The sequence below is a fragment of the Pelodiscus sinensis genome, chromosome 7 (genome assembly GCF_052426305.1).
Source record: "Pelodiscus sinensis isolate ZL-2025 chromosome 7, ASM5242630v1, whole genome shotgun sequence".
NCBI classification, from domain to species: Eukaryota; Metazoa; Chordata; order Testudines; family Trionychidae; genus Pelodiscus; species Pelodiscus sinensis.
Genome location: NC_143058.1, coordinates 74,243,936 through 74,269,590, shown reverse-complemented (window position 1 = coordinate 74,269,590; position 25,655 = coordinate 74,243,936). Strand labels below are relative to the sequence as shown.

At 43.6% G+C, this 25,655-nt stretch overlaps 1 long non-coding RNA gene across 1 annotated transcript in view; it reads left to right on the top strand.

The window, feature by feature from the left end:
• The first annotated feature begins 11,979 nt into the window (after positions 1–11,979).
• The window catches only part of LOC142830325 (uncharacterized), a 36,979-nt gene continuing 23,303 nt past the window's right edge, over positions 11,980–25,655 (top strand). The window contains exon 1 of the long non-coding RNA XR_016350130.1: positions 11,980–12,019. This is a non-coding gene — a long non-coding RNA (uncharacterized LOC142830325). The remainder of the gene's footprint in view (positions 12,020–25,655) is intronic.

The window sequence follows — 25,655 nt, the reverse complement described above, 5'->3', positions numbered from 1 at the left end:
GCCTGTGCTGCAGCCTATGACACTATGGGTGTGTCTAGACTACATGCCTCCGTCGACGGAGGCATGTAGATTAGACAGATCAACAGAGGGAAATGAAGCCGCGATTAAAATAATTGCGGCTTCATTTAAATTTAAATGGCTGCCCCGCTCTGCCGATCAGCTGTTTGTCGGCAGATCGGGGCAGTCTGGACGCGCCGCGTTGACAAAGAAGCCTTTCTTGATCGGCACAGGTATGCCTCGTGAAACCAGGTTTACCTGTGCCAATCAAGAAAGGCTTCTTTGTCGACGCGGCGCGTCCAGACTGCCCCGATCTGCCGACAAACAGCTGATCGGCAGAGCGGGGCAGCCATTTAAATGTAAATGAAGCTGCGATTATTTTAATCGCGGCTTCATTTCCCTCTGCCGATCTGTCTAATCTACATGCCTCCGTCGACGGAGGCATGTAGTTTTAGACGTACCCTATGACTTCACTGCTACTAGTATGCGAGCTAACTAGATTAAAGCATAGATGCACCTGTGCTGGCATGCTGCTAGCACACCTCCAACTGCAGTGTAGACAGCCCCCCAGCCATAACTATCATTCTCATGTGATATCTGGTGGAGGCTTGGCAGGGCTGGACACGGGTTTCCAGGACCCCATGCATGGGGCCAGGTAGCATCAGGACACAGCAAGGAGAGTGAGAAAAGTATTCTTCTATTTCAAGGACCACTACCTTCTGCCCCCACCACAGCCATCCTACTTTCTCTAATTCCCCCGTCCCCCTCTCAATTCCCCAGCTTCTCTCAGCTCTCCTTCCAAAGTTGCATTCTTCATTCCCTGCAGCTTCCCTTTGCTCCTCCAGGTTTCCACTTTCTCTGCTACCTCTGGGAATTTCTGCTCATTCTCAGATCCTGGAGGACTTCTACATTCTTCCAAAATCTCAGAGAATAGTGAACAAATAGGCATGAGTTTTCCCCGGTTAAAGAAGCTGGCTTGTCTGGCCGGTTTCTTTCTATTCCCTAGACTAGACCAGGCAGGCTGGCTTAAGGCACACCTTTCAGCTACGCAAAATGAATAGATGGAGTCGACTTATCTTAAACCAAGACACTGCAGCATCTGCTCTGCGGAAGGCCGATGGAAGCATATGGTCCCATCAGGTTCCCTTACTCGTCACAGAATGAGGAGTACTCAACACCAGTGGGGATTGCCCTCAACATTCAATTTGGAGGTCAATACCAGACCTGCTATTTCGAACACTAGAAGATCAATCTCTGGACATTTGATTGTCTCCATCGTGTGGACAAGCCCTATGATTCTTGTTCATGTAGCCAAAAATTTTAAAGTCGGGCTCTCAGGCTATGTCCACTACAGAGTTTTTTCTGAAAAATGGCCTTTTTCCCGAAAAACTTCACTGAGGGTATGTCTACACTACAAAGTTAATTCGAACTAATGGATGTTAGTTCGAATTAACTTTGATAGGCGCTACACTAGCGCTCCGTTAGTTCGAATTTAATTCGAACTAGCGGAGCGCTTAGTTCGAACTAGGTAAACCTCATTCTACGAGGACTAAGCCTAGTTCGAACTTACTAGTTCAAATTAAGGGGTGTGTAGCCCCTTAATTCGAACTAGTGGGAGGCTAGCCCTCCCCAGCTTTCCCTGGTGGCCACTCTGGCCAACACCAGGGAAACTCTATTGCCCCCCTCCCGGCCCCGGACTCCTTAAAGGGGCACAGGCTGGCTACGATGCCCGTGCCAGGTGCAAGCCTGCCAGCACCCAGCCAGCAGACCCTGCACCTGGCACGGCTCGAGCCAGCCACCCGATGCCCCCCAGCCCTCCCCCTCTTCCCGGGACCAGGCTGGCGGCTCCCGGGAGCTTGCACGGGACCGCAAGAGGCGGGCACCCGCCTGGTCTAGTGCGGACATCGTGGACCTCGTCCACGACCTCCACACTAGGCACAGGAAAGTGGCTGTCTAGGGCAGGAGAGCTGCCAGCCTGGCCACCCAGGAACAGGTGTGCATGAAAATCAAGGTGGTCCACTGAGAGCCCCGACCCTGAGCCCTGAGCTTACAATGGCCGTACTGGGTCAGACCAAAGGTCCATCTAGCCCAGTAGCCTGTCTGCCGACAGCGGCCAACCCTAGAGACCTTGGAGGGGATGGACCGAAGACAGTGACCAAGCCATTTGTCTCGTGCCATCCCTCTCCAGCCTTCCACAAACTTTGGGCAGGGACACCACTCCTACCCCCTGGCTAATACCACTCCATGGACCCAACCTCCATCTCTTTATCTCACTTCTCTTTAAACTCTGTTCTAGTTCTAGCCTTCACAGCCTCCTGCAGCAAGGAGTTCCACAGATTGACTCTTTGCTTTGTGAAGAACAACTTTCTGTTACTAGTTTGAAGCCTGCTACCCATTCCTTTCCTTTGGTGTCCTCTAGTCCTTCTATTATGGGAACTAATGAAGAACTTTTCTTGATGCACCCTCTCCACCCCACTCATGCTTTTATAGACCTCTATCCTGTCCCCCCTCAGTCTCCTCTTTTCTAAGCTGAGAAGTCCCAGTCTCTTTAGCCTCTCTTCATATGGGTCCCCTTCCAAACCTCTGATCATTTTAGTTGCCTTCCCTCCTCCCACCTCTTTCTTCCCCTCTCCCACCTCTTTTCCCCAGTCTCCCCAAGTTTTGTTCAATAAAGAGAGATTCTATTTTTGACCACACGTTTTCTTAATTTTGTACATCAGGAAGGGAGGCTAGGGAAGGGTAAGTGGAAGGAGGTGAGGGAGGAATGGGGTACGAGCCCCCGATGGGGAGGACTGGGCTGGCTCTGCAGGCTTCTGGGGGTGGAAGCTCTCCTGCAGCCCCCCAATTGCCCCGTCTTCCCAGATGGCAGCCTGCTGCAAGTGCAGCCAGTCTGATGGCCGAGTGCTGTGATGTGCCGAGTGTGGGTACTCCGGGCAATCCAAGCCAGGACTGCTTTGCAAGCGGGGCACCCCTGAGAACTGTCTGTCCGGGGTGGGGGTCGGGTCCCTTTAAGCACAGCCCTCGGCTAGCCTGAGGCAGCAGCTCAACGCTCTAAGTCCTCATCTGATGCCCTGCTGGCACTGCTTCCGGGCCCTCCTTAACCCCGGTTCAGGGTCCACTTCATGTGGATATGCTAGTTCGAATTAGCAAAACGCTAATTCGAACTAGTTTTTTAGTCTGGATCCGTTAGTTCGAATTAGCTTAGTTCGAATTAATTATTTCGAGTTAACTAATTAACTAACTAAGTTCGAATTAGCGCTGTAGTGTAGACATACCCTGAATGTCCATACTGCAATCGCATTCCTTCGAAAAAAAATTGAAAGAACAGAGGTTTTTTTTCCAACATTGGTAAACCTCTTTCTATAAGGAAGAAGTCTTTTTCCAAAAGAGCTCTTTTGGAAAAAGTCTTGTGGGGCAGGAAGAGGGAGCTCTTTTGAAAGAAGAGGAAAGAGGAAAAAGCATAGGTGCCCTGATGGCCACTCCGTCCATAGTAATCACAGCTTGAGAGCAAGATAGCGTCTATTCAGTGTGAACGCTATCTTTGGAAAAAGCAGATTGCTTTTCAGTGTGGATGCTCTCTTTTGGAAGATGTTTTTTTTTTTTCAGAAGATCTCTTCCAGAAAAGCTTCTTCTAAAAGAAGCCAGAAGTCTAGATGTAGCCTGAGATATGGAAAATTCCCTGTTTCAAGAGTGCAAAGGGCCATCTATTTGTGTGAAATATGGAGTTCTACCACGTCATTGCTGAGAACATGCTGTCTGAAAAAAAATCATAGGACACTGGGAAAATTTAAAATATACGTAACTTTTGATTAAGTAGCAAAACGAATCCAGCTGTTATCAGATTTCACCCTGAAAAAACAAACAAACAAAAACTCCAAACAAAAGCCTCTTCTCCCACCAAGTTTTAAACAGTAATTTGTAAGCAGATCAGCAACCCCTTCAGATGTTATGGCTTGTACTAGAAGGCTGAAAAATAAGATGTTGATTGGAACCTCAGACTTTACCTTCATGACACAATAGGTGGGAGAGTTTTTAAGCCTCAATGGGAGAGATGCTGTATATTCATCACACATAGATAAGATGGCGCTTTATTAGATACAAATAACTGATGGTAACCCTCAGTGAAATGCTATTTTATTTTCAAATGGATGAGCCCAGCAGCAAGGTCAGTGTTTTGCTTTTATACTAATGTTTACCTGAAGCCGCTATTTTTTTGTGTAATGCTTCTTATGTGCATAATGTGTGGAATAAACACATCAGTTACCTTGCAACAAAAGGTAGATGTTGTGTGTGACAAAGGGGAAGAGAGACAGTAGCAGCATGCCAGTATTAATCTAGTACCCTGAAGCTGTAGTTCCTCTTGCAGAGAGAAATTGACTTCATTATTGCCAAGTCACCAAGTTCATGCCTTCTTCAGAGAGTTGCACACATTTTCCTAATAGTGTCATTTTTGTAGAATGAAAGAAAAGTGTAAGGGGAAATGAATTGTGGATCAGATGCCTGTCTTCAGTTCACACAAATTAATTATTTATTGGAAGCCTAATTTTTACTTATTTTGCCCCCTTTTTCTTTTGGCTTGAGGGGGAAAAAGTTTGTAGGATGCAAAGATGTCATAATGAATCTTGAAGCAGTTTAGCATGACTAAGAGAAATCTCACATATAAAATTAATCCACTGTAACTGTTCTTGTAACCACTCTCCCTTCTCCGCTGTATTAGACCCTGGCCAGAAAGATATAGCTAAAGTGAGCAAGTATGTCAGTCTCATTTGCTAGTTGTCCTTTAACATTTGGTTTATCTGGGTAATTATTTATATATAAGATGATTAACCTGAAAATAATGTAGATTGTCTGATGCTCAAGATGCCAAAAGCAAAAGATTCATAAAAAAATTTAAAGTTAAAATTTAAAAATGTTGAAGTTAATGAATTTTAAAATTACTTTAACAAATTGCCTTCTATATTATGCTGGAAACTCCTTCCCCATCATTTTCATTTCTTTCCCACTAATAATGAAATTTCATAGCAAAATCTTTAAGGATCGATGTATATTGGGTTAAACTGAATTCAGGCCTATAATGGAGGGCAGAATTTGTTCTATAATAACATATTTGAACTTTAAAAATATGCATAGATCATGAAAGAAAAGGGTTTGCTATCTTACTTTCTAAAATACTGGACCAGACACGTCTGTAGTGCCCTGGAACCACTATGTGCTGAAAATGATTACTGTATTTAGCCATTAATAGTCTGCAGCATTGACGGTTGCATGGCTAATCTGGGTAACATTTTCTGTAGGTACTTTAAATGTATAAATCTCAAAATATATTACTAAAGATGTGCAGTGGCAAATACTGGAAACTTAGTAAGATGATGGTTTTTGTCCCTCTGAAATTCCCAAAGCGCCTGATGTCCCGTTTACCTTCAAGGATAATACTGATGACCACAACCCCAACTGTTATCATTTTGGCCTAGACGCTTTCTTGTTATTTAGAGTTGTGGCTCTGCTAACTGGTCCTCGGGGTGAGAGGGATGTCTGGCTTATGTTTGTGCAGAACAGCCTGAAGCAACAGGACCTTAGTGTTTTGCTATTACACTTCAGCACCATGTGTAAAATATCTCAATACAAATCAAAGAACTTTTATTTCACCTTTTTTCCCACTTTAATCTGTTCAGCTGATTTGCTCCAGCACCAGATTCTAATTTCAGCAGTCTACAAAGGACATACGTTTTGGACTATAAGGTTTGTAAGCCAGGGTGTGTCTAAAGGCAAGCCTGCATCTATAAAGGGGCATCTACACAGCACCCTAAACTCAAAATAAGATACACAATTTGAGCTACACAAATTGCATATCTTATCTTAAATCTTTTTCAAAATAGGCTATTTTGAAATTTGGCACATCGACACAGCACCAGATTTCAAAATAATGCACTATTTCGACCACCCCTTATCCCTTGTGCAGTGAGGTTTACTGGGATGGCAAAATAGCGCACCCGTTATTTCAAAAAATATTTTGAAGTAAGAGGCAGTTTGTGTAGACATAGGGTAGCTATTTCAGGATATCCCAAACTAGCCGTGCAGTGTAGACGTTTCCTTAGAGGATGTGTGCAGAGTAAGAATGAATGAAGTTCACACCTTCATCTACTGGAAGAACAATTCGGAAAAGGAAAGGACACAACGGGCGTTGTAAAGCATGGACGGGTAGTTGCTGTGAACACTACTCTTAGCAATGCACTCCTGCATTTGGTAACAGAGCTGAACATTGTTCTCAGCTACAAAATCTTCCTCAAATGCATTTAGGACTTATTTACAAAGCCCAGCAGTCTAGACTATAGGTTGTGAGTTGCAGGATGAGTTGAAGTGTTGCACTAAGTATAGACCTTGCTAGTATGAACAGATATACAGTCCTGCAACATTAACGTGAATTTACTTCCCTTTTCGTTTGTGTTACCAGGGTGTACACAGGGAAGTTACAGCACTTGTGCTACAATTCTCATTCCCATCTTCCCCACTGTGGGGCCATGTAAACAAACCCTTAATCTTCAGAAATATAGGTATAACAATGCCTATCAAGAGGACTATTTGGAGATTTGGGGCCAGAACTTTGCCTAGTGTAAATCACCAAACGCTCATTAACTCCACGGCAGCAATGGAGATTCACACCAGCTTTGGATTCTGTCTTGATTGATTGATTCATTGATTGATTGTTTGACTAAGCAGTGTTAGTTTTGCATCTTTCTATCTGACATAGAAAATATTTAATGAGTTGGATGTTATGGAGGGCCCTAAATGGTCCAACCTTATTTATGAGTATTTCCATCATGCCACGTGAGAGAGAGGCAGGGGAGGGGAGAAAGAGAAATGAATATCAGGCAACAGCTGGAATTTAATTTAATAAATGAACCTAGTGGATGGACAGCTGACTAGTGAAATGCATTACTGGCTTTTCATCTCTGAAATCATGATTTCTATTCAGGCCTGATCAGGGAAAGAGAAAATTCTTCTGACTAAATAAATGTAGGGGTCCTAAAGGAAATCTATTTAGTGGTAAGTCAGTTCTATTTCTGGATTGCTTCATGAAGATTATGCCTTCCAGCCCCATTGTCTGTTCAAAGAGCAAGTACTACTGGTGAAACAATGTAGAATTGCAGTAGTATGATAGTACAATATTGACTCCATGGTTAAGCAGGCAATTTCATTTCTATAAACAAGAATTTGACAAAATCCTGTCAAACAATTCTTCTCCTCCCTCCTACATACATCACTACCAGCACCTTCATGAAATTGACCAGAAAAAATCCTTTCTACACAAAATCTCAGGTGAGTCGTTATCTAACCCAGGACAAGGACAATTAATTCTGGGAAGTTAGCATTTAAACAGGAAAAGTGGTCTGGACATGTGTTTAAAAATAGGGGTATTTTCATTGTTTGATACCTGGGGTTTTCCATAGCAGCTACAGTGTTATCAAACATGAATAATGTCTTGGTCTAGAGACCTCAGATCTATTTTATTTTCCCTCCCTGAGAAAGTGTGCATTGGATTAAGTTTTGTAAGGCACAATGATTACTTTTGGTGCTATTTCCACTGAGTCTGAAAACTCCATCAGGTGCAATAAGTCTTGTGCGCCTGGTCTCCATCAGGACTTTACCTTGACTTTAGTCACACATGGTCGATTTTATGTGTGATGCATCCATACTACTAAGTCTGTCATTGTCGACAGTAAGGGCAACTGAGGACAATTTCAGTACTGCTTTTCACGAGGAGTAATGCTATTCCCAACCTTGCATGGTCAACATTACACTAGTGTAGATGCAGCGTTGCTGGAAAGTCAACATTATTGGCCTCCGGAAAGCCTCCTGCTCAGACTACTATGGCCAGAACTTGCACTGCTACTGCTCTCCTGCTGAGCTCAAAAAGCTCTGGGAACAGTAGAATGGCCTTGCTCCACAGCTGACCACTGCATGAGCTTCCCACTGACATTAGTCGGAAATCCACTGTGGATTGAGAATGAATTTGATATTCCTCCAGAACACACTAGATTTCTCACCATTGCCTGTGTAACAGGGTGCAGGTGGGACCCTCTTTCTTCTGCTGCTTCTGTGCCCCAGAAGCCAGCCAAAGACCTCTGCTTTGGAGCAATCACCTATGCTCTTTACTTAGATTATCATTTTCCACCAGCTTGTAGCTACAGGTAACTTACAGCCTCAGGGACTGCTGACTTCTGCAGCCAGTAGGTGAAAGCAGCCTCTAATTCCATGGCTCTTCCTTTTCCTCTCCTCCGCTGCCTGCCTGCCAGCTTTTCTGTAGTCCCTTGCTAACAAGACTGGCAGCTGTTCCCTATTTGTCACTTAGGCCTGGATTTACTCAGCCAGCCCTAAGTCCCCTTTCCTGATTGGAACTGGTATGACAGCGGTCTGGCCTAGGGTTTTCTAGTCATTGCTCTGGCACAGTCCTATAATATAAAGCTTAACTCTGCCCTCAGAGACACCGCAGTGCGCAGCTTTGTGCTGTACTCAAAATTACAAATGCTCACTTTAAATCTTAATCTGTATCCCAGTCCTGCTTCCTGTGTGTGTTCTGAGAGTCAGTCTGCAGAAATCTGGCTTAGAATACAATGGGTTGAGTTGTACCTCTATGTGTGAGGGAGCAGCCTGTTTTGTGTGTCTCTTTTAGGGGTTTTGTACGTTATTGTTCATAAAAGAACTGCTACATTGCAGCTTTTCAGCAAGAGTATTTTTTTACCTAATTACTCTGAGCATGGGCTGTGAGCACAACAATAGGTTAGTCCAGCGTTTCTCAAACTGTGCTCCGCGGAGCCCCAGGGCTCCACGAGACATCTCCAGGGGCTCTGCGAGGTTGACAAACTAGAAACATCGATAGGTACAACACATACCATCAGTGGACCACTGGCGCGCCACATACATTTTTATGCATGTAAAGGGCTCCAGAGCCCAAAAAGTTTGAGAACCGCTGGGTTAGTCCATGCACCGGTAAAGCATATGATAGGTAGAGAAACCCACCTCCCCAGGGAGCATGTACCAGTGATGGACGTGTGAAGTGGGGTGGAGGCAATGGAAAGATGGCACAAGTGAGGGGGGTGGGGTGGAAAGAGAAGACATAGGAGACAGCTAAAGGAAAGGAGTAACAGCATGAACCAAGGAAATATTAGTACAATAGTACTAATTAAAATATTTCTGATTATCATATTTCCTTAATTAGTACGTCATTCTGACTAGGCAGTACCCCTTCATTCATCCTTCACTTACTTTCCATACTCTCCTACTCTGAACCCCGAGCCATTAACTGAAAAAGATAAAAGGGCTTCTCAAAGCTGGTTAGTTGGTCAGTTGGTTAGTTATGTTACCAGATGTTTTTTTAATTTCTTTTGTTTATTAATGTCTTGATTTTTTAAATTTTTACAATAAAATAAAAATATTGGAAAAATAATTGAGGGGAAGAAGACATTTTCCAGCCTCCCACGCAAAAAAAAAAAAAAAAAAAAAAATTGGTGGAAAATTATCTACGAGCTCTAAAAAATAGCGCCTATTATGGGGTTCCAAGTAATGCCACATCTGTTCCTTTTATTTAGTGTGAGATCAGTGATTGGCCACCTTAAGAAGAACACGCCCCAAGAACAGACAAGGCAATAGCTGGAAGTCAAAGTAGTGCAAGCCAAAATACCAGTACCCGACTGAATTCCAGTTCCATGGCTTGAAGTGAGGCACTACTACCCCTGCCTCAGTTACAGAAAATTAGCTCACGTGAGAACTAGACACTCATCCTTAAAGGAACAGTATTAGCTTCTGGTAGCCAAGGCCCTTAACTAGTATACTATGAACATACTAGGATGGAGGTGGAATTTCACCAGAAAGATACTTGTGAAACTGTGGTGATCTATTTCTTTCTGGTCCATTCTCAAATCTGGCTAAAAGATTCATTTCTACCAGCTTCCTTTTATGTGCAAAACTGTTCTTGCTGGGTATGTGCTCTGAATGTATTACTCAGTAGCAAGGGAGTTGGACTGCATTCCATCAACTATCTTGAGGACTTTTATGGCATTTACACGTTTGCATCTCTTTATAGCTGCATATTCCCATGTCTGCCTGTTTAGGGCACATGCAGCCCCCTAAACCAAGAGAAACCTACCGGGGGAGAAACTGGAGTTTATTACATCAGTGTGAGAACATAACCACATTGCATCCAGTTCACTTACTGCTGCTTTTCATTTATAGGGCTGGAGCACTTAGCAGTCGTGTGCTCAGGACTTTCCTAGGAGAATATCTCACGGGGATGCATCTGTTTTCAAACACGGTGATTAACCTGCTTCCCATTTTAAAATTCAGGTTATTTCTGCAGTGAGGCCTTTGTGTAAATGTATAGGACAGGCCACTCTGCCATATTCACCAGTGTTCTGAAAACCAAAATGACTTTATTTTTGACCCCTGAAAATGTCTGATATTCCCATTTGGTTTGGATTTTCCCCAGTTTACAGTATGATGCTGTAGCTGAGCATACTGTCCTAATAGATATTCAGTCCAGATGTTAGTCGTCTAATATGTATCCTGTACTGCTGTGCTTAACAGCATATCAGAAAAGCTGGCGAAGTGGCTAAATCAGGAACATGCACATTCCAGTATTCTCACTAGTTTACTAAAGTTAAGAGTTCCAGATTGCAATACCTCCGGTTCTGTCACTTTGAATTTCTGGGAAATGTTAAGAGCATGAAACTTGCTGTACATGTGACAGAAAGGAGGGAAGCAGGCCACCGAGATATGCTCACAAATGTGAGCCAGGAGGTTCTACTATGTGGTTTCGGGTATGTACACTGCACGGCCATCCACTAAATGCTGCCTGTGAGAAGGGTCCTGGTGATTATGGCTGACTGATATCATGTAAGCGCCTGCTGTTCACGTGTCGCGGGTACCTCAGATTTGGAAAGTGAGATTTCAGTGCCTCAGCCTCCCTCTATGCCAGGCATGTCCAAAGTCCAGCCCGCGGGCCAATTGCGGCCTGTGTTCCGATTTAATATGGCCCCCGCTTCCTCCCCCTCTCCTGGCTCCCCGGCGCTTTTGAACTGGCGTGCCCAACGCGCCGCTTCCGGCCGTGCCGCCACCCATGGCCTCCGCGGTCCTACAGCCTGCCCTTTAGGGCACGTCCGCAGCCCCGCTCCCCCGCTCGGCTGCGGGTTCGCCCTGCCCCCCGGGCCGCCGTGAGGCCGGCGTGCCCTGCGCTCTCCGCCCGCCTCTGACCTTGCGGGCCCTCCGCCTTGGGGCTGAGAGTGCGGGGACGGCCCTCACGCATGTTCACTTCTTCAAATCTGGCCCTCTTTGAAAAAAGTTTGGACACTCCTGCTCTATGCAGACACGGGGCCCAATCCTCACCTCACTGACTGTACTCTTTGACGCTGCATGGGCTTCAGCAGAACGATTCCCTGGCACGCACTGGTGAGAGTAACGGGAGGAATGCGTCCGGTTTCTGTGTGCTAGATGAAAGTAGCCCCGTATCACCAGAGTCAGCACAGAATCATTCTAATTTACACCCAGCCAGACACACCTTCCCTGCTTTTCCTCCCAGGCCCCTAGCCTGGAGTTCAGCAGTGCAAATGGTTCTTATCAGTACTGGATCAATGCTAACAGAGGGTATGTCTACACTGCCACCCTAGTTCGAACTAGGGTGGCAGTGTAGACATACCCTCATTTAGGTTTTAAAGTCAAGATACAATTTGGGCTGAATCCACTGAAGTTCTTTGTAGAAGGCAGAAATAGGATTTTCTCCTTAATAGAGTGTGGCATGGTGATTCACTCAGTGCAACAAGCGGGAAGAATCATTCTCTATAAAACTGTCAACAAATCCGTTGCTTGACCTTGCTCCCATTGAAGGCTATGGTAAAACCCCATTGATTTCAGTGGGCACAGAAGCAGGCCTGAAGAGGAAAGAAGATAAACAGAGTCACTGTTTACAGTTCCAAAGTGCAAATGAAGCTTCTTTCAGCAGGGAAGTGAGCCGCTTCTCACAAATGTACAGGTAAGGTAGCCCTTCTGTTTCTCATATGAATCTGAAGGGAATTTGTTGACAGTTCAGAGCTACGAGTTTATTGGCTGGGAAGTCAATAAAAAGGATTTGTGTTTAAAACGAGCAGTAAAACTTCATTGCTCTGTTCAGCAATTAGATTAATATTTTAAGGAACAAGAGACATTAGAAGCAGTGGGTCTCACACATAAAAACATTGGTGAAGGTCTGTGCAAAAGATTTTTTTCCCCTCATGTATGGAAATAATTTAATCCACATGAAGAACGCTAAGATGTGGCTTCCATCTCCCCCCATTGTCATGCAGAGAAATGAAGACTTTGACCTTTTTGAGAAAGAAAAAGGAAAGGTTTTCTTTATTAGAAGTTCTCTTTAGCAATTAAGTACAAGTGTGTTGCTGTGTTAATTCTCAAGGTCTATTTTGTGTTAAACCTCAAGGTCTATTTTTATCACTGTTCAACTGTTGATTAAAGGTATTGTCTGCAATTAATGTGTGCCTGTTATGTACACACATGATGATACTGACAGTTCATCAGGGATGATAGTCTTGTTATAAAGTTGTGGCCTTGAGAAGTAAACAGAGCGCCATGTATGGCCATCAGACTCCGGGTACATGCTATTGGATGCTAACTACAATCTTGCACATCCTAGCTCCACTGGTTTAATAAGACTTATGTCTTCCTCCACACAGTTAATTTGAGTTACTCCTTTCAAGTTAACCTAGAACAAGTGGGAGCAGCCATACTGTGAATGACGCCAGAGTTCTGCATCCACACCTGGGCTCTATTCCCCATGTGTGTCACTAGAACCTGGACATATCCGCTGTTTTTTTTATGTCTCAGTAAGCTAAGCCACTCATTGAATTGTGGGAGAATGCATCTGGCCTTTCTGAGCAGGCAGGGGAATTGTGGGGAGGCACCAAAGGACTGACATCACTTGGCCAGAGCTTCCCAATGCAGCGTGATCATGCTGACAACTGACTAATTGTACGGACACAAAACTTCCCACTACGGCTCTCTCCAGTGAAGCTCCACTAATTGGAACACTCATGTAAGTCACCCACAAACATTTTAACCACTGTCTCATCCCACCCTGCCTAAAGCATATCTGGAAAATACGGGTTTAAGTGCCAGAGGCTGATACTTTTTTCTCTACATGAACATACCTGCCATTGGACTCTCACCGTGAGACTTATGGTGAAAAAATGCTAATGTAGACAGATTTCTGGTCAGCTTCATAAGCCATGTGTGAGGCAAGTAACTCATCAGCCCCCTTCTGAAAAGGAGCAGCCCCTGTACTGCCTCTGTGGGGTAAAGTCTATTATAATAGCTACCTGCGCAAAGCTGGCATAATACACTGAGGAAGCATACATGCAGCCAAATGTTTAACACTAATGAAGCAAAAGGCCTGCCAGTGACAGCAGACAGCTTGCTTACTCACCAGATCAGCGGTCAGGGTCACCAATGTAGTAAGTCAGTAAATCACCAATCTAGCAATACAGTAAATTCAGAATTCACTGGTGTGGTGTCCTGACGTGTCTCCTGCTACGTCAGCGATGATAAACATTCGGTTGCATGTGCTTTTATATGCCCCTCAGTCTATCATGCCAGCTCTGTGCAGGTAGCTAGCATAATAGACTTCACAAGAGCCCCCAAAACCCAGAGACTTAAATAAAATACGAAAGCACCCAAGTCAGGTTTATTGTCAAATAAAGTACATTAATAGTCGTCGGTGGCCAAATAGCCTTTGAGGCCTTATGGACTCGGCTCAATCAATAATATGGATTTCACAATTGCCCCCTAGGCCAGCCAAAAAGTTAAGTCGAGGTACCCCAACATTTATAAACAAAAATAAACAATCTATGATACACACCTTTCATTATCATTTACACATTAATGACATGTTTGGTATTTCCAATTGTACTTTCCTCCAAAGCATTTACTACCCATTGTTATGCTTTCACTCCTGTTGTTTTACTATGTACTTATCTGGGTGTCCTTGTACTGTCCTGGTGGAATGTATTTACATATTTCATGTGCTTTTAGCAGTGCTAGCAGTTCTAGTGCCAAAAAACACTGACTTGCAGGCAAACATCTGCTTTTGACACGGCCTGTCTATTACTCATATTATAACTCTTGGGGTGTGTCTAAACTACATGCCTCCGTCGACGGAGGCATGTAGATTAGGCAGATTGGCAGAGGGAAATGAAGCCGCGATTAAAATAATCGCGGCTTCATTTAAATTTAAATGGCTGCCCCGCTCTGCCGATCAGCTGTTTGTCAGCAGATCGGGGCAGTCTGGATGCGCCACGCCGACAAAGAAGCTTTTCTTGATCGGCACAGGTAAACCTGGTTTCACGAGGCATACCTGTGCCGATCAAGAAAGGCTTCTTTGTCGGCGCGGCGCGTCCAGACTGCCCCGATCTGCCGACAAACAGCTGATCGGCAGAGCGGGGCAGCCATTTAAATTTAAATGAAGCCGCGATTATTTTAATCGCGGATTCATTTCCCTCTGCCGATCTGCCTAATCTACATGCCTCCGTCGACGGAGGCATGTAGTTTAGACACACCCTTGCTTACTTCAGTTTAGGCACCAGGCCCATCCTTCAGGTGCTTTCTTTCTCCTACAGTACCTAGCATCACCTCCCCCAAGTAGAAATAGTTGGGTATAAAATGGTACAAATCTGGGGAAAGGAAGAAGGATTAGTCATCTGGGAAAAAAGAGCAATGGGGGGAAATTAAGAGTTTCCAAGTAAGACTCTTGATAGAAGCAGACTGTGTAGGCAATTATACTTTCTATTAGAAGAAAACAAGCTTCTTCCACCTTTCTATGGATTTGGACACTATAAACAAGAAACGCCAAGTCCAAAACAAACGAGCTTGTTTTCATTCAAATTGAAAGATCAGTTTGTTTGTTCTTAGCTATTAATGAACATCTGCATCCTGATACACTCTGAAAATAAGGAGCTTTTATTTTAAAATGACTTTGTCTTTTCAGTTGTGCAGACGCAATGTAAACTGTGATAAAAAATTATCCACACCAATAAAGGTGAGAACATCTCCCATCACAACCCGTTCCTTGGAATGAAGCGGCTCCCCCTTCTAGACTGCAGCAAACACAAGCTACTGATCTTTTCTTTTCCAAGCCCTTCATGTCCTATCCTTGACCTGTCTTTTCTCTCTGATATGCTACCCAGGTGTTGACCCCTGCATCCACTGTGCTAATGGTGTCCCCCTTGACTGTCTGCTTGTTAAATATTCAAACAAGCACCTTCGTGCATTTTCCCAGGCTGTCTCTCATATGTAGGAGCAGTTTCTGGTAATGACCACAAAACCACCTCATTGCCAGATCTCTCCTTAAAACACTCCCCTCTGCTCTGATGCTCACAAAACCCCCACACAAAAAAAACAAAAATAACAACCCCTCAAAAGTGGCTGAAAAGTTAGAGAACAGTGAATGCAGCTTTCCATGCTGACTAGCATAGTCTCTGTTTCCTTGTGATCTCTCACATCTATCTGGTGTTCCAGTCTGTCACCTTGAGTCATATACTTAAACTGTAAGCTCCATGGGGCAGGAACTGTCTCTCTGTGGTGGATTTGTGGAGCACCTAGCACTGTGGAGCCCTATGATTAGGTCCGTGAGGTATTGCTTCAGTACAAATCATTCATAACTTCACAGCCTACAATCCTGCCATCTTTATGCTAAAATTATTAAACACAGTAGATATTTTCCTTGTTTTAAAAAACCCCCCAGGAAATTAAGTGCATCAAGGCAACACTGTGTCTATCCAGTTGAAACCACAAACATCGGAAAATGCACCAATGAAGGTTTTCAAGAACAGCATTAATCTCATGACATTGCACATATGCAGCATATTCTATTCCTGTTCACGTTCTGATTTAGTGAGTCTGTCAGTCTTTTTTTTTTAAAGCTAAGCCAGGAATTTCACAATTGTCATAACGATGAACACCCCCGTCGTCATTATTAATTTGCAAGTGGACAAGCAAATACTCCGATAAAGTCCAGACCCCTACCAGCTCAGTTAAAAGAAAGCCTTTGGGGCCTCTGACGTATAGTTAATATGCTCTGAGTCCATCCAATAGAAGACAGTGTTACAGACACACTGGCCAATTCAATTCTTTGAGGCTTTATTGTCTTAACAAACTGTAGAAGTGATGCCAACACGCAAGAAAAACAACTCCTCTGATATCAGTGAGAGATGGGAATGATCTGACCAGGATAGGATTCTATACTGTACTTGGCGTCTACTCCACGTGTCCATTTGTCATCACGGTCATTCCTCATTTGGTGGCAAATTATCACATTGGGTGATACCATCTCTCCTTTTTGCTGGATTTTGGCTTTTTTCCCCTCATCTATTTTTGATGAGGCACCATTTATAATTCCCAAGCATTTGAGGAAATGGCTTCCTCAGACACTCTTGCATTTTACATGGTTGTGCATTATTCTTTATTTGTATTGCAGTGGTACAGGAGCGTTAGACATGGATCAGGGCTCCATTGTACCCAGGGCTGTAAGGGCGTAGTGGAAGTTTCTCTTGGATCACTCTATTGAATTACAGTTTACACGGTGGCAATGGTGTGCTTTGAGGGAAGTGCCTTGTAGTCCCCATTAGCTGAGGGTTGGCTGTGACACTGCACATCGAGGGTGAAAGGGTATAAAGTATTGAGAAATGAGATCCCTGAATTCTGAAAGAAATTTGCACCTTCCAGCTCACTCTCAAGCTAAAAATGAAACCTTGTGATTCAAATGAGCCATTTCAGTGCACTGGACTGAACGCATTGCAAGGGGCTTATAGTATCACTTTTCCCAAATCTCAGGTTCTCAAACGTTTGGGTGTGATGAAAAAAAGAATTTTTATTTGGTCAGCTGTCAAGCTACTTACGGTTGAAGGCTTAGAGCATATATTCAGCAAAATACAGAGTCATACTCAATATCTTCCGAGGAGTTTGCTCTGGCTGACTCTCTGAATTGTTAAATAAGGCTCCATGGAGTTTCTTTGGCTTTGTTTTTAATAGAATAACAACAAGAAAAAGGAACTTGAATCAAGTAACTTTATCACTTGTTACTTCCAGCTTTAAAATTCCTTTGACAATTTGAAAGCTCTTTATTTTCACCAATTAGAAAATGGATAGTACATTAATAAAACCTCGCTTTCTCAAATGAATGCAAACTTTATTTTTTTGTCGGTGGTGGCATATCAAACATGTTTAGCATCAATTCCACTGCATCCCACTGCTAACGTCTCATCCATGGTTAGTAACAGATCATTGGAAAGGGTACAGAGAAGAGCGACAAGAATGATTAAAGGTTTAGAGAACATGACCTATGAAGCCAGGCTTCATGAACTGGGCTTGTTTAGTTTGGAAAAAAGAAGATTAAGGGGGGACATGATAGCGGTTTTCAAATATCTAAAAGGGTGTCACTAGGAGGAAGGAGAAAATTTGTTCCTCTTGGCTTCTGAGGACAGGACAAGGAGTAATGGGCTTAAAGTGCAGCAGGGGAGGTTTAGATTGGACATTAGGAAAAAATTCCTAACTGTCAGGGTGGTCAAATATTGGAATAAATTGCCAAGGGAAGTGGTGGAATCTCCCTCTCTGGAGATATTTAAGAACAGGTTAGATAGACATCTGTCAGGGATGGTGTAGACGGAGCTTGGTCCTGCCTTGAGGGCGGGGGGCTGGACTCGATGACCTCTCGAGGTCCCTTACAGTCCTATTATTCTATGATTCTATGATTTGCCCACCTTAGGCTAGGGCTGCTTAATGTGTGCCATCCATGCATACACCGCTAGAGCCCTCCAACTGCTGATATCCACTTTATATCCAGGGCTCATTTTTGTGGACATGAATGCAGATACAAATTTTGTATCTAGAACCCTGCAAATTTGCAGATACCCATGTATCATTTTTGGGAGATGTGAATGTGGATACCAATGTGTTGAGCAGGGCTCAACAAACAGCCTCCATGCCCCCCATTGAGTGGTTGGGTTTTCTTTGTGGGCCTCCTACCACATTGCTGCGGTTGAAATTCAGCTTGTTGTTTTGGCCAGGTGTGTGGCTTTTGGCTGGAAAGTCCAGCCAAAAAGAGGACCCCACAGGGTCTGATCAGTTCTATTGACTAGATGACTGAAGTCTAGTTACTATGGGAAGGGTAGGTGGGGAGACACTGAGTTGTCACTTGCACCAGACCCTGCTCTGCCAGGGCCACCTCCTACACGTGTTGGACAGATGAATCTCCTAGCCCCAGCTCCACAAACAAGTTTCCCCAAACCTGGATGGGGCGAGGGAGAGATGTGAAAAACAGTGGTAAACTAATGGAGGGGTAAAAGAAGCAAATGGGGGCAGGGCCTGAGGAATGAGGTGAGGCAGGGGTGTGAGGACTCTTGCAAATGTTGCAAAGTAGAGCTCCAGGCTCATATCAAGCTTATAGCTTACCACAGTAAAAAGTTTGGCCCAGATCCCCTAAGGTGCCTAAAAACCTTTGAAGATCTGGACTTTACTCGGAGAAGGCCTGACCCTCAGTGCAGGGTGATGGACTAAATGAGCTATTGAGGTCCTTTCCAGCCCTATATTTCTTTGAAGAACTCTCATGGATTTCCATTGTCTTTGAATCAGACCCTGAATGTCTTTGTCTTTGGTATCTACTATGCGTGATACACAGACTGCACATGTTCTCAGGCTCCAGATTTTGCCCAGCAGATCATTCCAGATCATTAAATACTGGGTATGCTTATTTAAAACATATGGATCCTTGTGAATCATCCCCATGAGGCTGTGTCTAGACTGGCAAGTTTTTCTGCAAAATCATCTGCTTTTGTGGAAAAAGTTGCCAGCTGTCTACACTGGCCGTTTGAATTTCCGCAAGAACACTGACGATCTCATGTAAGATCGTCAGTGTTCTTGCGGAAATACTGTGCTGCTCCCGTTCGGGCAAAAGCCCTCTTGCGCAAATCATTTGCGCAAGAGGGCCAGTGTAAACAGCACAGTACTGTTTTCCGCAAAAAAGCCCCGATCAAGAAAATGGCGATCGGGGCTTTTTTGCGGAAAACCACATCTAGATTGGCCACGGACACTTTTCTCCAAAAAGTGCTTTTGCGGAAAAGCATCCTGCCAATCTAGATGTGCTTTTCCAAAAATGCTTTTAACGAAAAACATTTCCGTTAAAAGCATTTGCGGAAAATCATGCCAGTGTAGACGTAGCCAAAGTGTATCTTACATCAAGGTTCAGAAGAATTCATAACCAATTGTTTGGCTTCAATTGTTCTGTGAATGTCTCTAGGTTATCCTTTTATTTTAGGAAAACCTTTCAACATTTCTTGGATACGTGTAAAATTACTTCATTGACCATACAAGAAAGATACTGTGCCCTTTCAGAAAAATCTTCCTCATGCCTATTTAAAAATCAGGCTACAGTGTGTTAAGAAAAAAAATGTGATGGGTACAGCATATTTTGGTGTGGGGAAAATACAGTCCAGATTGTGAAGCTTACAAAAAAAAGCCTTGCAAATGATAATTTAGGATAATAATTCATATAAGTAATAAAATACCCAGCTTTTATTGCACTATTGAGAAGGATATTAAAAAGCATCTGGGAAGTTGAGGTTTGGAAAGATGGGCCTTGACAGGCTTGGTGGGCTCAAAATTAATGTAGAAAATATGGCATCTCCAAAGGCGCAGAAATAATCAAATAGGGCTTGATATGGGAAATATGCTGAGTGCCTTTAATCCCACTAATTCCCAGGGAACCCTGGGGAGTACTTTGTGCCTGGCAGGGTCAAGACATAAAGAATATCCCGTTAACATGCCAAATGTCAGCTGAGCAGAGAGTCAGGAACCAAAGTTATTCCAACCACAAAGTGGGGAAAGTCACCCCTAGAACAGGGGGCCTCATGTGAGCCCTCCACTTAGGCCTGCGGGTCCAGTGAGGTGAGTGGGCAGGCAAGAGATCTGCTTGACATGGAACTTATCTCCATGACAACCTCTATGGCGCTGTGTGGAAGGCTACCATGGGAGCCAGGCCAAGAAGGGGGACCAGGCAAGGATCAGTGGTCCCAGGATGCTGCACTACTTGTATTCCTAAGTCTGATATTTGTTTAGATTTGAATCACTGAGTTCTTGCGGGAGCGGGTGTCCTTATTCAGAATCGTGCTCGTGTGTGATGGGGAAACGAACCCTTATTAGTGATCAGCAACTGAGCCTTTGTGCTGCTGTTCGCAATGGCAATCACAGTGCAATTGCCTGTGGGCTGGCTCTGAAATCTCTGTGAATTTGGAGTCAGGCTAGCAAATAGCTTTATCTCCTAAAGTCACATAAGTCCCCTGCTAGCTTTTGTTGTGGTCTCTCTGGCAAGTTAAGATCTTCTATTTGGAACAGCTCATGTTGGCTTCCATCATCCAGCTCTGCTCTGTGACCTAGCAAGCTACTCAGGCAGCACCCACTTATTCCTACAGCAGTGGGTTGGGTGTTTTCCTACACGGTTATTTTTAATATCTTTTCTTACCAAAAGGATTGATAATCATGAAATACTCTGATTACTTTTATCTCTGCAAGAGCTTTAGTTACAATGGTAACAAACCCGCAAGGGTACAGACATGACGGATATCCAGGCTTTGCTATCAGGTAGTGCATTGGTTGATAGCAAAGTACCTGGAAAAGGTCAGCACCATAAAAGGTGCCAGCAAAGTGGGCACAAGGTTCTGGAAAAGTGTTTTAGGAAGTCTGGACCTAGTGGATTTTATAGCTCTTGTGCGTTCCTGTCACTTGGGCTGTGTCCAGACTCAGGGGTTTTTTCGGAAAAAGTAGCCTTTTTTCGAAAAAACATCACCTGCGTCTAGACTGCAGCTGCGTTCTTTCGAAATTAAATCGAAAGAACGCGGCTTTTCTTTCGATGGCGGTAAACCTCATTTCACGAGGAAGAACGCCTTTTTTCGAAAGTGCTCTTTCGAAAAAAGGCGTTCTTGAATGCCAACAGGGCTTTTTAGAAAGAGAGCATCCAGACTCACTCGCTGCTTTCTTTCGAAAAAGCGGCTTGCTTTTTCAAAAGTACTGCTTGCAGTCTAGATGCTCTTTTTCGAAAGAGGCTTTTTCGAAAGATACTTTCGAAAAAGCCTCTTTCGAAAGAGGCTTGCAGTCTAGACATAGCCTTGCTGTGGTTGGAAAGGATTCTCTTATTGCACTTTCTAGGACACAACATTGACTCCTTCACTTTTCTGGCAGTCATCTTTGACAAAAGATTCAAGATGCTGCAGATGCGTATGTGTCTACTCCTCTCCCCCGCTTTATTACAACGTGTGTTGTTCTGATATACTCAGTTCAACTATAAAGAATCTACTCAATCAACAACATGCTTTTGCACTTTTTGAAATGGTGCTTTGAGGCAGATAAATGAAAATAAGTATGGCAGCCTGCCAGTAAAAATTCCACAAACTGTATCATCACAGGGCCACTGACTAAGACAGCGCATTATTTTATTTACTGTCGAATCGAAAAATCCATTTCTGCCCATACAATAGCTGTTTATTTTCTCTTTGTTTGATGTTCGTTCTAATCTCCACTGACACTTTTAGCTAGTAATGGTTCACAAGCTGTTCAGTTTGTGTGTAAAGAGCCACAGCACCCAGCACTTCTTTCTGGTTTTCGAAGTCTAGTGTCCCCTTCACTGCCATGTGCTATCCAGACAATAGAAAGCTAATTTGCTGAAGTCTTGGACACAGGGAAAGTGCTATTGTGTCCTAAAGTAAGATGTTGGTACTATGGATTAAAGGTAAAATGCACGTCAGCCAAGATATGTGAGGAAGTACATGGCCAGAATGTTTTTAATGATGGGAAGAATTGATTTACCTTATTTCTAATGTAATTATTCTGTCTAGGCGCTGAGGTCAAGGCCTTTCACAAATTTAAGTTAGCTGCCTGAATATCACATTGCCACCTATGCTAACTAGAAAACCCAAAGTAAACACATGAGAAGTTATTCCTGCTTGGGCACATTGAATTCAAGTTACTCCTGCTAGTTTCTAAAAACCTCACTGTCTACTCTAATAAGTACAAAAGCAGTTTCTCCTCTCTTGGTATCCACACCTCCACATAGAATCATAGAATACTAGGACTGGAAGGGACCCCGAGAGGTCATCGAGTCCAGTCCCCTGCCCTCACGGCAGGACCAAATACTGTATAGACTATCCCTGATAGACATTTATCTAACCTACTCTTAAATATCTCCAGACATGGGGATTCCACAACCTCCCTGGGAAATTTATTCCAGTGTTTGACTACCTCGACAATTAGGAACTTTTTCCTAATGTCCAACCTAAACCTCCCTTCCTGCAGTTTAAGCCCATTGCTTCTTGTTCTATCCTCAAAGGCCAAGATGAACACGTTTTCTCCCTCCTCCTTATGACACCCTTTTAGATACCTGAAAACGGCTATCATGTCCCCCCTCAATCTTCTCTTTTCTAAACTAAACAAACCCAATTCTTTCAGCCTTCCCTCATAGGTCATGTTCTCTAGACCTTTAATCATTCTTGTTGCTCTTCTCTGGACCCTCTCCAATTTCTCCACATCTTTCTTGAAATGCGGTGCCCAGAACTGGACACAATACCCCAACTGAGGCCTAGCCAGTGCAGAGTAGAGCGGAAGAATGACTTCTTGTGTCTTGCTCACAACAAACCTGTTAATGCATCGCATATTCAGCTTGTGGTCCACTATAACCTCTAGATCCTTTTCTGCCATACTCCTTCCTAGAGAATCGCTTCCCATTCTGTAGGTGTGAAACTGATTGTTCCTTCCTAAGTGGAGCACTTTGCATTTGTCTTTATTAAACTTCATCCTGTTTACCTCAGGCCCTTTCTCCAATTTGTCCAGATCATTTTGAATTAGGACCCTATCCTCCAGAGCAGTTGCAACCTCTCCCAGCTTGGTATCATCTGCAAACTTCATAAGCGTACTTTCTATGCCAATATCTAAATCGTTGATGAAGATATTGAACAGAGCCGATCCCAAAACAGACCCCTGTGGAACCCCACTTGTTTTGCCTTTCCAGCATGATTGTGAACCATTAATAACTGCTCTCTGAGTACGGTTATCCAGCCAGTTATGTATACATCAGTTGCTAGAAGTGGGCCTCACCCTCCCTGACTGAATTAACCTCGTTATCTCTAGCCTGCATATTTATACCTTCCTCTGGAAATTTCCACTACATGCATCTGACGAAGTGGGTCTTTGCCCACGAAAGCTTATGCTCCAATACATCTGTTAGTCTATAAGGTGCCACAGGAGTCCTTGTCATTTTTGCAGATCCAGACTAACACAGCTACCCCTCTGATATCTAATAATGTTGAAATTAACTTCAGCAAATCTCTTCCTTATAGGAATCAGTGATCTAACATCACTCATCACATCTGGCTAAACAATTTATATCATGAAAATTGTTTCAATACTTTTCATTCCAGTGGTTTTAAAATGAATTATTTTGTTTATAAATATTCAGTTTGGAAAAATGTAATTGTAATTTTAATCTTTTTCTTATTTTGGATTTTCACTTTAATCTGTTTTTCTTTTAAGACACTTCCCTCTCACTCCACTCTTCTGCTCCTTTTTTCTTTTTCCATTTTGCCACCCAAAAAAAGGGAAGTAGGAGAAGGAAAAAGGAAATCCCAAAATAAAAAAAGGAGCAAATAAAAAAATAGTTTTCATTTTCCAATTTTATCATAAAACTATTTGTTGGTAAAAATTGAAAAACTTCATTTTTTATAAATGACCTGGAGAAAGGGGTAAACAGTGAGGTGGCAAAGTTTGCAGACGATACTAAACTGCTCAACGTATTTAAGATCAAAGCAGACTGTGAAGAACTTCAAAAAGATCTCACCAAACTAAGTGACTGAGCAACAAAATGGCAAATGAAATTTAATGTGGACAAATGTAAAGTAATGCACATTGGGAAAAATAACCCCAACTATACATATAATATGATGGGGGCTAATTTATCTACAACTGATCAGGAAAGAGATCTTGGAGTCATCATCGATAGTTCTCTGAAGACATCCAGGCAGTGTACCATGGCAGTCAAAAAAGCAAACAGGATGTTAGGAATTATTAAAAAAGGGATAGAGAATAAGACAGAGAATATCTTATTGCCCTTAAATAAATCCATGGTACGCCCACATCTGGAATACTGCATACAGATGTGGTCTCAGGGCCAGATTAAGACCTTTAGAAGCCCTAAGCACAGAAAAGATTATGGTGCCCTTCCATATGTAATTCAAAATAAAAACAACACTATACTGTAAAATCTCATTTTTTTTGGTGCTCCTACTTTGCTAGTGCCCTAAGCACATGCTTAGTCTTCCTATTGGGTAATCCAGTCCTGTGTGGTCTCATCTCAAAAAAGATATACAGGCATTAGAAAAGGTTCAGAGAAGGGCAACTCAATGATTAGGGATTTGGAATGGGTCACAAAAGAGGAGAGATTAAAGAGACTGGGACTTTTCAGCTTGGAAAAGAGGAGACTGAGGGGGGATATGATAGAGGTCTATAAAATCATGAGTGGTGTGGAGAAAGTGAATAAGGAAAAGTTATTTACTTGTTCCCATAATGTAAGAACTCGGGGCCATCAATTGAAACTAATGGGCAACAGGTTTAAAACAAATAAAAAGAAGTTCTTCTTCACACAGCACACACAACTCCTTGCCTGAGGAAGCTGTGAAGGCCAGGACTATAACAGGGCTTAAAAGAGAACTAGACCAATTCATGGAGGTTAAATCCATAGATGGCTATTAGCCAGGATGGGTAAGGAACGGTGTCCCCAGCTTCTGTTTGTCAGAGGGTGGAGATGGATGGCAAGAGAGAGATCGCTTGATCATTACCTGTTCAAGTCACTCCCTCTGGGGCACCTGGCATTGGCCACTGTCGGCAGACAGGGTACTGGGCTGGATGGACCTTTGGTTTGAACCAGTATGGCCCTTCTTAGGTTCAACAATACACAGTAAGGCAAAGCTCCTGCTATTCCCCATGGGTCTCATGCTACTGGCAGACAGTGTTATCCTCAGAAGCACGCTGTGGCCCTCCACACGGCCTCTTTCTCTCTACTAGAGGCAGGAGTCACAGCCTATTGAGCCACACTCATCACAAGCTGGTTCATAAGTCTGGGGTAAAATGCCCTCTGGCGTCCTGATCTCCCCTCTCGAGGCAGGTTGAGATCTTGTGGGGAGGTTGGGGAACCCAGATCCTCCCACTACTCCAGGTTACAGTCCAGGGATCCTAAGGTGGTGGCAACAGGTAGGGGGACCGCCACTCGCAATCTGGTAACATTTCTCTGGCCCACTTCCCCAAATGATACTTCCCATCACCTTGCCTTTGGTACCTTCTCATCAGTCCTCAGCTCACACCCACACAGCTCCTGCACATAGCACTTCCTCCTACCTGTCCTTCGCTCTTTTCCTTCCTCTCCTGGGGGGAGCCCTTCTAAAGTGGCACCACAAGCCTTATTTCGCTGCAGGTGTCCAATCAGCCTGTAACTTCTAGCAAGCTCTAATTGACCCCTGGTGCTTGTCTGATTATGCTGCAGTTAGGTTTTGGGCTTCCCTTTATTCAGGGGAAAGAAAGCAGTTCATCCA